Here is a 12,805-nt window from a genome sequence, read left to right as displayed (position 1 = left end):
TAAAAAGTGATGTCTGATGTCGATGTGCTTGGTCCGAGAGTGCTGAATGGGATTCTTTGAGATATTAATCGCACTAGTATTATCACAGTTGATAATCATAGTATCTTGAGAGAATCCGTATTTCCCCAGCAGCGTCTTCATCCATAATAATTGAGTGCAGCAGCTACCCGCAGCAATATACTCAGCCTCAGCAGTGGAGAGAGAAATAGACGCTTGCTTCTTGCTCATCCAAGCTACCAGATTGTTCCCCACATAGAAGCATCCTCCAGAGGTGCTTTTTCTATCATCAGCATTCCAGCCCAATCTGCATCAGAGTATCCTACAAGAACAAGATTTGTTTCTCTAGAATACCATATACCATAAGAGAGGGTATCATTTACATACTTGATGATACGCTTAACTGTAGTGAGATGGGATTCCTTAGGATTTGCTTGAAAACGAGCACAAACACCCACACTGAAAGTAATGTCTGGTCGGCTGGCTGTAAGGTACATGAGGCTCCCTATCATACTCCTGTAAAGTGATGAATCAACAGATTTGCCTACAAGATCACTATTGATCTTGACACTGGTGCTCATGGGAGTGCGAGCACGACTTTTTCCATCCAACCCAAAATGTTTGACCAGATCCCTAGCATATTTAGACTGAGAAATGAAGATGCCTTCAGCAGTTTACTTAACTTGAAGGCCAAGGAAGTAGTTTAGCTCACCAATCATGCTCATCTCAAATTCCTGCTTCATTTCCTCAAAGAACTCATGGGCAAGAGAGTCTAAAGTAGCTCTAAAAATAATGTCATCAACATAAATTTGAGCGATGAGTTTGTGAGTACCTTGTTGCCTGATAAACAGAGTTCGATCATCTTGTCCCCTTGTGAATCCCTTGGCCAGGAGATAAGTGGTGAGACGCTCATACCATGCCCGAGGAGCCTGCTTAAGCCCATATAGTGCCTTTTTTCAGCTTGTACACATGATGGGGATGATGAGGGTCTTGAAAGCCCTTTGGCTGCTCTACATAAACTTCTTCTTGCAGAACTCCATTTAAGAAGGCACTCTTTACATCCATCTGATATAACTTGAAGTCAAGATGTCAAGCAATAGAGAGAAGGATTCTGATAGACTCTAACCTGGCAACAGGGGCAAAGGTTTCATCAAAGTCTACTCCCTCTATCTGAATATATCCTTGTGCAACTAGACGGGCTTTATTTCAAACCACAGTACCATGTTCATATGTTTTATTCTTGAAGATCTACTCGGTACCAATAATATTCTGTTCTACAAGACGGGGAACCAAGGTCCAAACATCATTTCTGGTGAACTGATGAAGCTCATCATGCATTGCAGAGACCCAGCCTTCATCCTGTAGGGCTTTATCAACTTTCTTGGGCTCTGTCTGAGCTAGATAGCAGCTGAAAGAGACTTGATTGGCTACTTCACTGGTGGGCTAAATGACTCTACTTCTCAGCCTACGCCCTCCATCTATGTTCCCAAGCAGCTGATGAGGAGGATGATTATGCTTCACCCGTGATTGCTTAGGAGGATTAGCAGGAGTATCCTCATCTTTGGAGGTAGTAGGAGTGGTATCCAAAGAAGGAAATTCATCTGGAGAATCTTTTGGAGCAGGATCAATGATATCAGTTAGGGCTTTTGAAGGTTCAGCTGAATCGAGCTGTTTTTCCTCCATGCTGATAGGTCTCTGAACTTCTTCATCATCAACTACTACATTTATTGATTCCATCATAGTCTCTATTCTTTTGTTGAAGACTCTGTATGCACGACTGTTTGTGGAATATCCCAAGAATATACCTTCATCACTCTTGGTGTCAAATTTCCCCAGATTTTCCCTGTCACGAAGTATATAACATTTACTTCCAAAAGTTTTAAAATACTTCACTATGGGTTTCTTACCTTGCCAGATTTCATAGGGAGTCTTGTTTGTTTCAGGCCTAAGGTAGACCCTATTGATGATATGACAGGCAGTGTTTACAGCTTCTCCCCAGAAGTGTTGAGCAAGATTTTTTGAGTGGATCATCACACGAGCCATCTCTTGAATTACCCTGTTCTTCCTTTCAACAACTCCATTTTGCTGAGGAGTGATAGGAGAAGAAAATTCCTGCTTGATTTCATATGAGCGACAGAATTCTTCGAACTTGGAATTTTCAAATTCTCTTCCATGATCACTGCGGATTCTCACAATCTATCAATTTTGCTCAACCTGAATTTTCTTGAACAATTGTTGAGCTGTATCAAAGGAATCAGATTTTTCCCGAATAGGAATAGCCCATGTATATCGAGAGAAGTCATCAACAATAACCAGAATATATCTTTTCCCACCTAAACTAGCAGTTCTAGTGGGACCCATGAGATCCATGTGCAGTAATTCCAAATTTTTGGAAGTTAGAATACCTGAAGTCTTCTTATGGGCTGCTCGAGTTTGTTTTCCTAGTTGACAGGGACCACAAATTCCTTTTCCAGTCTTCTCCATTTTGGGCAGGCCTTTAACAACATCTTTGCCTGCAATTTTCAACATATCAGAGAAATTGAGATGCCCTAACCTTTGGTGCCATAGCTCACTGTCATCTATGGTTGCTTTGTTGCAGAAAATCTGAGGATCTGCAGCCAGACCAAGAAGGCCGTAACAATTGTCAGCAGTTCTTTCTCCTCCCATGAGCCATCTTCCACTGCTGTCAAATATATTGCATTCCTTCTTGGAGAACTGCACCACCAAGTCATTATCACGAAACTGGCTGATGCTGAGGAGATTTGCCTTGAGTCCTTCTACATACAGAGCTTCTTGAGATGTTCCGAGGCCTGGAATGTCGATGATCCCTTTACCAATGACTCTGGATTGACTCCCATCTCCATAGGTGATTCGCCCACCTTTGCCCATCTGAACTTCTTTTAGCAAAGTTTTATCACCTGTCATGTGTTTAGAACAACAACTATCCAAATACCACAAACAAGTATCAAGAATTTTTAGTGCAGTATGAGAAACTAAACACAGATTATCTTCCTTTTTGCTCATTAGGGGTGAGGTATGCTAACTTCTCACTAATGAGTTTCACTTGATCACTTAATACTTCAACTTGTTCTTTAAAACCTGGTTCATCTTTCCTAGGGACAAGCGCTTTCTTCCAAGGTTTCTGCGACCTAATTTGGAAACAGTTACGATGAATATGACCAACAATACCACAGTGATGACAAGTAGGTATAGAATTATTATCCCCTTTACCCTTACAAGTAGGTTGAGTATGAGACATGATAGGTTTAATGAACATGGTCTTATGAACAGACATATCATGTGAAATAGAAGCAATTTTATCCATACTCAATATAGACATAGTAGAAGTAAAAAAAAAACACTCAAGAAATTTAATCTTCTCAGAGTGTACCAAGCTCTGATACAAATTGAAAAATTGAATTGACTTCTAAAAATAAAGTGTGTGCATAAGTGTCAACAAAAATTAAAGCACAGCGGAAAGTAAATGACACACAGATTTTTGTTAACGAAGTGGAAACTCAGTTAAGAGAAAAACCACTCCGGGGCAGCCAAACCCAAGAATTCCACTATTCAGAAGACATAGCTAGATACAAGACAGTAACACTCACATGTACCGATGCAGTGGTCGTACCTTGATCTCTGACGTGTAACCCAACACGAATGCTTCCCAAACCAGGTTCACCTACCTAAAGGGGTCTTCAATGGAACTCCTTACCTTAGAGCCGACCTCTAATATAGACTTTGGTTTACAGCACATCACACTTGTAAAACGGCTTCAGAGGGATTGATAACTTCTCTGAGCTCTAATGGAATTCACACCGAATTCTTGCAGTTCACAGTGCCTAGGGGCCTCTATTTATAGGCTGGGGGCTCAAATGAGTGTCAGGCAAAATATACCTAGGCACCGTCCGGACGGTAGATATAGGCCGTCCAGACAAACAACTGTGTGAACAGATTTTCTGAAATTTCCACGGAGAAATCTTTCCTGTTTAAGGACATCTTCCGGACGGGATGGCACATCGTTCGGACGGTCGCACGTCCGCTGTAAGTAATTTCCTTATAAGGCTTTCAAGCGTCTGGACCAAAAGGGATTGGCGTCCGGACGGCTATTCTCCAACACGCAATTTCCATATCGGTAATGAGCTCATCCGGACCATGATAAGCAGTCGTCTGGATGGTTGAAGTCGAATCGACAATTTCCTTCTTTGATGACGCACGTCCAGACCACAGCTGTTAGACGTCCGGACAGTCATTTTTGAATTGCGATTCTTGCCTTACGGAGACGCGCGTCCGGACGGGATACCACATCGTTCGGACGATTGATTGATCTTCCCTTTCTTGGAACTTGGAAAGAAATCAGAAATTGATCGAGTATTGGGAGGCATCCGGACATGCTGCTGAAACCGTTCGGACGGATGCAAGCTGGCACAGAAACTTCTCGATACAGTATGGGGTCCGGACGGAATGAGCACTTCGTCCGGACGGATGATGCTGGTCTGTCTAGCGTCTGGACGGGATGACACGTCGTTCAGACGGATGGAGCAGAGGACAGATGGGCGTTTGGACGAGATGGCTCGATCGTCCGGACGGTTTACAGGGAACTTGAATTTCTTCTGACTTGCAGACTCTGAAATAGTGGAATCCCTATTTACAGCACCTTTACACTTAAGTGATTTTGTGCAAACACAGAATGAGGCCAAAATACTAACAGCATGATTGTTTGACAACCAATCCATCCCAAGAATGATATCGAACCCCTCCATATCTAATACTATTAAATTAGTCATGAGGTTTTTCCCCTCAATACAAATTGGACAGTTCAAGACTATTTTCCTGCATATCACAGCTTTTCCTACTGGAGTGGCTACTAGCACTCCTACTTCCATTGGTTCTATGCTAATATGAAATCTCCTAGCATACTTAGTTGATATAAATGAATGAGTAGCACCAGAATTGAACAAAACTATAGCCTTGCCAGAAAAGAGGGGTAGAATACCTGTAACTACTTCATTTTCAGTCTCCGCTTCGCTTGGCATGAGAGCATATACTCTAGCTTGGGTAAATTACTTCTGTCCATTTCCTTGCTGCTGGGATCTATCTCCTACCTTTGCCTTGGGGTAGTTTCATACAAAATGTCCGCTTTGTCCACACCGAAAACAATTGTTGGTCTCTATGCGACATTGTCCTTGGTGATGACGGTTACACTTAGGGCAAAAAGTGTTGTTAGCTGACATTGGCCTATTCCCTCTAAATCTGACTTCTTGATTGTTACCATTCAGTCCTCCTCTCCATCTAGCTTGGTTTTGATTCAGTGGGGGTGCAGCCCTCTTTTGAGACTTTGCCATTGCCATAGCGTTCCTCTTCAAACTTTTCTCGGCCAAGGAGGCCTTGTTCACCAATTCCACAAAGTCGCGAATCTCTAGACATACCACTCGATCATGGATTTGGGGGTTGAGACCTTGTTCAATCTTTCTCACTCAATTCTCTTCATCTGCTACCAAGTAGGGAGCGAAACTCGCCAATTCATTGAAACGGCCCGTGTATTGAGCGACAATCAAATTTCCTTGGGTGAGGTCTATGAACTCCCGGGCCTTCCCATCTCTAAGAATTTTGGGAAAATATTGTTGAAGGAATTCTTTCTGGAATTGCTGTCAGGAAATTGCTTCCTCACTGCCTAGCTCTTGAATTAGTAACACTTTCTTGGCGACCCACCGATTTTTGGCTTCGCCTGACAGTCTATATGCAGTGTACTGCACCTTCTACTCTTCAGTGTAGCCCGCAAGTCGTAAAATGTCCTCCACATCGATCAACCAGTTTTCGCATTCCCTGGGATCTTGTTTTCCATCGAACGAGGGAATATGAAGATGCTCAAAGCATTTGAGCTGACAGCCACGTTCTTCTTCCTGAGGTACTTCTCTTCTAAGGTCGTTTAGGGCCGTAACAAATTCCCTGGCCATAGCTTGAAACATTTGTGCCATGTCTTGGGGAGTCTTAGTTTCGAAGCCTCAAGAAGATCCTTCGCCTCCTTCAGCCATAATTCTGAAATGTGTCAAAGTTAGAGTTCCTATTTAATTACTTACAAAATTAATCAATTGCGAGCATAGTGATGCACCCTAACATAAACCTGGGTTTCCATGTTTCCTAGGTTCTTTAGTCAGCCAATTATGGTTGACTTTGCTTTGATACCATGATGTCACACCCCAAATCCTTTCAAAAACCAACCTAAAATGGAAAAGAAAAGCTAAGATTTCAATTACCTAGGAAAAAAAAAAGAAAAAAAAAAGAGTTTTTCTACTATTTGGAGTACCAGAAAAAATTCTGAGAAAACCCCCCTCCCCCGTCGTCGCCGTCACCGGCGCCGGTCGTGACCCATCGACGTTGTCCCCTCCTTAGCGACGGCAGACCCGCCGGAATCTCCTCCCCTCTCTTCCAATCTCTCATCTCCCTCACTCAACTCACAAAGTAAAGAAAATGGACAGTGAAGAAGAAAAAGAAAATGAGAAAGAAGGAAAGAGGAAAAATGAGAAAGAAATAGGAGTAAGGAAATGAAGACAATAACATACAAATAAAATTTTCAATCTAACAAAATTTAAGAGCAAAACATGAAAGGAAGGAGGAATTACTGACTTGCTCTTTGGTTGCAAAAGGTTTGCTAGTTCAGGAGTGAAGGTTGATTGTCTGGTTGCTTGGGGTGGTAGAGGACGACACCTATTTTTTTTGTAGAAGATGAAAGATGAACAGGCGTCGTGCAATATTTTTGCATGAGGGACATGTGTCAAGAAGAGTGACACCTGCAGAACATGCAGGGAGGTGAGTGTCACTAAAGAGGCCACTTGTCAAAAATAAAAGGCAGAGCCCACACGTCCCATTCAACATATACATATCTATATATATATATATATATATATATATATATATATATATATATATATATATATATATATATATATATATATATATATATATATATATATATATATATATCAGTATTTAATTCGTATTTATCCCATAAATCTCTTCTTCTTCTTTTTTTCTTTTCTTTTTTCTTTTTTATGGGGTGTTATAATAAGTGTTGTGAAAGTGTTCATAAGTGTTGAATATTGTTGATAAGTGTTTAATAGTGTTCATAAGTGTTGAATAGTGTTGATAAGTGTTCACAAGTGTGTATATTACTTTATCAAAAGTCATAGGCTTTTGTGGACAGGGACACATTTTTCCTATCTAGACCCAAAACACAAATGCAATAAACAAAGATAAAGACATAAACATGTGCAATAAACAAATACAGAGACAATGACATGTGATGGACAACCAAACAGAACTGGTTTTGAAACAAAAACACGTGCTAGGAGGCCCAAACCACACTTTGCCCAACAACCGATAATCAAACAAAACCTATATTTACCACAAATAAACTTCAACCAAGTACTTTGTTCAAAAGATGGTGCAACTGAAACTACCTCTGATTTAGGGTTCGATGTAGTGTCGCGGGTTCCACAGTAGAATAGGTGTTCCAGAAAATCAACTTCCAAACCGCAATAGAGACCTTGCGAAACTAATATCCGACCGATTTGGTGTGGGAAATTGGCAAGTATGCAGATTTTGAACCCGAGAATGTAGATTTGGGAGACTGGCCGATGAACCCTATAGTGGAGATTTCGGAGAGTGTTTGGGAGATTGGGGAGAGTGGCCGATGAAAATAGTGGTGATTTCAGAGAGTGTTTGAGGTATTTGGGAGAGTGGCCGATGAACCCAAGATTTGGGATAGTGGCCAATTTTCTCAATGTTCAAATTATGTTAGGTCTCTGTAATCGTTCATTAAGTTTAATCCACGGTAAATAATTTTCAAAACAAAACGTTGTTTAATTGAAACTTTGTTAATACAGAAATAATCGGACATATGTGGCATGACTTATATTGAGATGGAAGTTACGTAGCATCTGATGTGGCCAGGAGGACATGTGTCGCGTTAATAAGGCACCATGTGGCAATGACGTGACAGGACGTTAATTTTAGGACAGAAAATCTAACAAAGGTACTAAATGGATTTTTACTCCCAACTCAGGTACCACCTATGATACAAATGAAAACTCAGGTACTAAATTTAAAAATGCTTAAAACTCAGGTACCAATGGGGTATTTAACCTTTTTAATAAAAGCTTAAAAGCTTACCTAAAAAAATATATATATATATATATATATTTTATCTTTTTGTAAGCTGTCGGGCCTTGAATCTGTGGACCCATAACGGTGGATTTTAAATAAATAAATAAATAAAAAATGCACAAAAAATGTGTAGGAGAAAAACATTAAACATATTACTATATATACTGCAATAAGGGTCATTTTCGAGCATATCCATATCAATTGTCAACTCCACTAATCAGACCCCTTGAAGCACCCAAAATTGTTCAAATCAATTGATTCAATTCCTTCGACCTTACTTTCTTATGTTTTAGTAACATAATTCGCATAACGTAAGATAACATGACTTGGAAGTTGTTTGTAACTCAAAACATGTAAATTAAGAATCATTCAAATTCATTTCCAATTTTATACAAATTTCACCCATGTCAAAGGTAATATCAATTAAATCGAGAATCGTCTCAATTATTTTGTTAGGGTTAACAATTGAATTTGACCCAAACAAACCATGGGGTTGGAGGTGCGAAAATGGAGATCACTTTATTACTAATGCAAAAGTATATATGTTTGCTTTCAACAATGTACATGTTCATCTTCTATAAGAGCTCCACTGAAGATGTAGTAATCCTTAAAGAGTGAGTGTAATTCTTTTGCCGCTTGGGTTAGATTTTTGGATTTCTTGCATTAAGAGTTTAGAGCTTATTGAGTGCTTTTTCATAGAGTATTTTACTTCTACTTGTAATGGTTATCTATTAATTAGGAGTATCGATTAAGGTTTCAATTGTTAAGATGGATTCCCTTGATGCCTAACTCCAAGCCTAGGTTGAATGCTAATTTGGTGGATCTTCCTAAGTTTTTTGTTCCTGACCTTATTCTTTGAGGCAAAAGATCTTTGAATTCTCAGTTGTTGTTTGATCTTTTTGATCCCTCTACTGTCCAATGCATTTTCAGCATTCACCTCTCCTAGGCCAGTCTTCAGGATAAGTGGATTTGGGCTCCTGCTTCTTCTGGTCTTTTCTCGATGAAGTTAGCTCATGAGGTTTCTTTTCCTTCAAAAGGCAGAGTTTCTCCTCTTTCCTCGAAAGCCTAGCATACCCTTTGGGGTTTTAAGCTTTAAGCTAGGCTAAAACATCTTCTCTGGAAAACTGCTTGGGATCTTTTGCCTTCTCGGCGGGCTAATATTGGTCGATTTGTGACCTCCATGGATGAGGAGGCCTGGATTTGCCTGTTCTGCAAAGGTCCCCTAGAGACCTTGTGTCACATTTTTTTGGACTGTGATTCGGATAGAATCCTTTGGAGGAGCTCTCCTTGGCCAATTATTACGCCTGGTTTCTACTCTTGGCCTATCTCGGATTGGATTCTTATTGTAATCAATATGGTTGTTAAACTTGCCATCTATAGGAAACAAGCTTCTAAATTTCAATTATTTACCACTCTCACTTTGGATTTTATTTGGATATCCAGGAACAAACTAATTCATGAAGCTTTGCAACCAGATCTGGCCAAGGCTATTAAGCAGGTTTCAACAAGTCCGAAAAGCTTCATGTTTTGGCCTGGCATGCAGCCACCCTGCCTTCCCTCTGGGTTCCTCCATTACTTAAAAGTTTTAAAGACAATTTTCACATGGCGGTAAGAGGTTCCTTTGCTATGGTAGTCGCCTTTATCAGTGATTCCATGGGCAACATCATTTTGGCCGTTACGCATAAGCTCCCCTTCTCGGATGCTCTTTACTGTGAGGCCTTTGCAGCCCTTCTCACTAATACGCTAGCTATTTCTTCTGGTTGTGGCAGTTTTTTTCCTTAAGGGGGATGTGCTTCTGGTGTTGTTAGCTATTAATAATCCCTCTATCTCCTCCTCTTGGTCTTTTGCTAGCATTGTATCTGGAATTAGTTTAGAGTTGTCCTTCTTTCAAAGCTGGTCTGGTTTGAAAATCTCTCGATGTGCCAATTTTCGTGCACATGCTTTAGCTAAGTGGGCCGCTTCCTAGCTTGTCTTTGGAAGCATTCCCATAGGATCTCCCATTCTCTCTTCCATTCAGATCAAAAGTGGGAAATGTCCTCCCTTGTAGCCCTTTTTCCGTATTCAATTAGAAAAAAAGAATGTTAAGAGTACGTACTTGTGATATTTTTTTTTATAGGAGTAATGCTACCGAAATGCTGAGGTGTTGTGGTAACTTAACTCTCTTTCTATCTTTCTCTTTGATAACTATATGGGCTTGTCTTGTGCAAATGTGATTTTTGTCTCCTCAGCCTTGCTTTGTTTTCATGATTAGCTCAAGCTTTGTTCTCTTGGGTCTTGCTCAATTTTACTTCCATAGAGAAAAATATATAGACCATAGCATAGGAAATCAAGCCCTTCAAGAGGAGGGAGGATTTCCTAGAGTCATAGTCCAATAAGGACTTATATTTCCATAAGGAGTAGTACTCTAAGTCCCAAGTTGAGTCAAATTTGTTTCTTAGTAGAGTTAGAGTCGTAATTTGGAGTTAATAGAGTCAATCCAAGACCTAGTTGGTGAGGAATGATGAGTGCCAAATATTGTATATTTGGACCCCTTAATTTGCATTAGTTAAACCTTTAACTTTGTTATTTTCTGATTTTTTTTGTTATTTTTGGTATTTTAGTGTTTTGCAAGTCATTGAGAGAAAATGACGGTATTTATGTGGAATTACAAAGAAATGGACAAAAAAATAAAAGGAGTAGTCAAGCCAAACCAAGGACAAAAAGAAATGGAAGAAGAAGAAAAAAAATTGAGGAAAAAGTTGGCTGGAACGTGGGACCTACAAGGGAAAGAAAAGAAGAAATGAAAAATGTTATATATATTTTTTTCTTGTTCTCTTGGAAGAAAACGTGAAGGTGGAGGCACCATGCATTTTGAATTCTTCTTTAGACCTGGAAGACAAACGTTTCTCTTGTAAGACCAAAGCAGCACTGTACCCAACTCACATGACCTGGGTACCACACTAAAGCCAAGAGATTTCCTTAACAAGGAAAAAAGGAAGCATCAAAAAGTGATTCTTCTCTAGCTTGCACGATTTCTTTCCATGGCAGCACCACGTTCTCTCCAGACCTGGGCAGCACATGTTATTTTCTAGGGCAGTTTTCCATGCAAACCCACACCTCAAGGACCAAATAGAAGAAGCAGCAAGTCTGAAATCACGTGAACATGATTTCACGTTCGGCTTTTACATGATTCCTCCTACAAAGCTGAAAACACGTGAAAGGGCAGTAACCAGTAGCTCTTTACGTGATAGGGACTGAGATACAGCTGTCCGGAGACAAGATCTTTTCCTTTAGGAGTCTGCAACACCGAAATAAGTGGATGTGTTTCCAGATGGATGGCAGTGCAAGAGGATTGGAGGACACTCAAATGAAGGTTGAGGTGAACGTGTACGTGGCAGCAAGTGAATTATTTTTCTCAACCTGTAGAGCGCCGTGCATGTGTTATAAATATAGAAGTTTCTCTCCTGTTGAAGGGGGTAGAGAAAAACAGGACGAGAGGGAGTGGGGCGCAGCCCTGCTTCTTCTTGGGCTATTTTTCTACACCATTTTTATTCTCTTTTGTAAGTGTTTAATTTTTATGCTTTTAATTTAAGGTTTAAGGTTTTATTTTTTTTTTTATCATGTGTAGCTAAAATTTCATCTAGGGTTGAGGATGAAATCTCATCATTGAAGAGATACTATATTTTCTTGCTTGTTCATGCTATTTGAGTTTATGAGTTTTGATTTCTCATTGTTCTACTTCAATTTTTGAGATGATTTTTGGGTATCTCTTGTGATTTTTGGATACAAGTGATGATTTGAGATAGTTTCATTAAATTGATGGCTTGGATTTTTATTTATCAAAATGTTGGATATTCGGTGTGTTTCATTCTATGGATACATTTGATGATTTAGTTGAAACTAGATATCTTTTGTGATTTGTGGAAGAATGGATTCATTGAATGATTTAAACTATTTTTGAAGCATAAGTAGAACATACCTAAGATTTGTATGAGAGAATTCAAAATATGTGTGATGAGCATGAGACTATGTTGTTGTGATTTGGTGGTGTGGATTCCAAAACCCTAGACCCCTTTATTTTCATTAATTTTGTTTATGTTTTCTTTTGTTAAAAATCCCTAAATTTGGAATTAGGTTAGAATAGGATTAGTTTGAATAAAGATTAATTTTCGCAATACAATTCCTTGTGGGATCAACCTCGCACTTGCAAAACGCTATATTACAAACGATTCGCACACTTGCGAGTATTAAAATTTGCATAACAAGGAACTTAGATGGTTTAAGAGTTATATTTGGATTATTAATTCTCTTAGTAACCGATAAGTATTGCTCCTCTATTTAAAGGGGGGACTATTAATGAAGAAGTATGCTTGAGAAAATTATTTTCAAGCCTTGTGTTTGTCAAAAGATCTAGGTTCCCTCTATGAATCTAAATGTCTAGGTTCCCTTTACGAATCTAAATCTAGTTCCCTTTACGAATCTAAATCTAGGTTCCCTTATGAATCTACTTTGTTACTAACAGTAACAAGTTCACATCAAGTAGTATCATAGCCTAGGTGGAGGTATGGTTTCCCTCGAATGAAACCATTAACATCTTCTTAAATTTCGTTCTCATGGTGCGTTGAATTAAGAGCTTTGGCTTCTTGCTATTGTGGGTTTCTTT

The sequence above is a fragment of the Alnus glutinosa genome, chromosome 1 (genome assembly GCF_958979055.1).
Source record: "Alnus glutinosa chromosome 1, dhAlnGlut1.1, whole genome shotgun sequence".
Classification (NCBI taxonomy): Eukaryota; Viridiplantae; Streptophyta; class Magnoliopsida; order Fagales; family Betulaceae; genus Alnus; species Alnus glutinosa.
The sequence above is the reverse complement of the archived record's forward strand: the minus strand, read 5'-3'. Positions refer to the sequence as shown.